Here is a 1,285-nt window from a genome sequence, read left to right on the forward strand (position 1 = left end):
CTAAATAATTATTAAAATCTATACATATTCAAACATTTCGTTGTTTAATTCCATTTTTTTACAAATATAAGGTACTTTGCTTTCATCGCTGTATGTTTTTGCTTGCACATGCAAATCAGCTGATCGTTTGACACTTTTCATGGACTTACAGGAAAAAAACTCCGGACTAAATCCTGTAACTTCTGACTAGGAACAGTTGCTCAGTTACTCTCTCAAATGTGTTCCCACTTACAGGTTTTTGTCAATAGGAACGACTTCCTGTAAGTCCTGACTAAATCCTGTAAACCGGACTGCTATTGGAACAGACTAATTTATGGGTAGATTACGGATTGCAACCGTAGTTCAGTCAGAGTTGCATTTGCATCATAATAGATATTTACGTTGGGCTGTCAAATGGCCGATTGAAGAAGAGGCGGGTGGTTAGCCCAACGAGCAACTATCCACAGTATTTTTTTATTATTATCTTCCTTTTATTAGCTCGGGATGTAACTATGTAATATTGATGCGCCTAAAGGTGCAGCGATTTCTATTCTCAAGTTACATGAGCGTTTCTGCTCATATTTCATACAAAAAATTTGTGCGTCTCTTCATTTGACCACTATTATTTCTTTATTTATCCATCGATTTTCTTCAGTTACTAACTTGATCTTTTTTTTGTAACAGAACAGGCTTTAGCACAGATGCAAAAATTTCGCACAGAACTTGTTATTTTTTTAATTTTTTTTTTCTGTTAAAGATTGATTTTTTTCATTTTGTTCATTAAAAAATAAAATATAAAATGGAATGATTAATTAATTAGTAGAAACTATCAATCCTATCGGAAAGTAATGTATAAATGTTTTTGTTTTAAGCTGAATAACGGTAGCTTGCAAATATCTCAAAACCGTAAACATAGAAAAAAAATTAACTCGATTTTCGGAATCACCAAGCAATTCTACATAAGAATTGGATAAAGGTGTCTGGAGAACGAAAACAAATCTAAAATTTGTGATCCAGTGTAATCAGCTGCAATATGGACAAAAACAAAACTTTTCAAAGCATTTTGCAATTTCTTTGCAATTTCGTGTCGCAACTACAAAATTCTAAAATAATCAGGTGAAATGACAAAAATCTCGTTAAAATGCATTGTCCGTGCGTTGGGTGTAAGCTCGCGTTTATACCGAAACTACAGTTACAAAGCAGTTCGCCGACCGGATAGCACCATTTTGGCCCGGAAACTTACTGCGCCACAAGTAGATGCAAAAACAGAGGAGTCGCAAGCACCAAATGATTTAACGAAGCATTT

Source organism: Rhagoletis pomonella, unplaced genomic scaffold, assembly GCF_013731165.1.
Source record: "Rhagoletis pomonella isolate Grant_MI unplaced genomic scaffold, Rhpom_1.0 Rhpom_scaffold_00001, whole genome shotgun sequence".
Classification (NCBI taxonomy): domain Eukaryota; kingdom Metazoa; phylum Arthropoda; class Insecta; order Diptera; family Tephritidae; genus Rhagoletis; species Rhagoletis pomonella.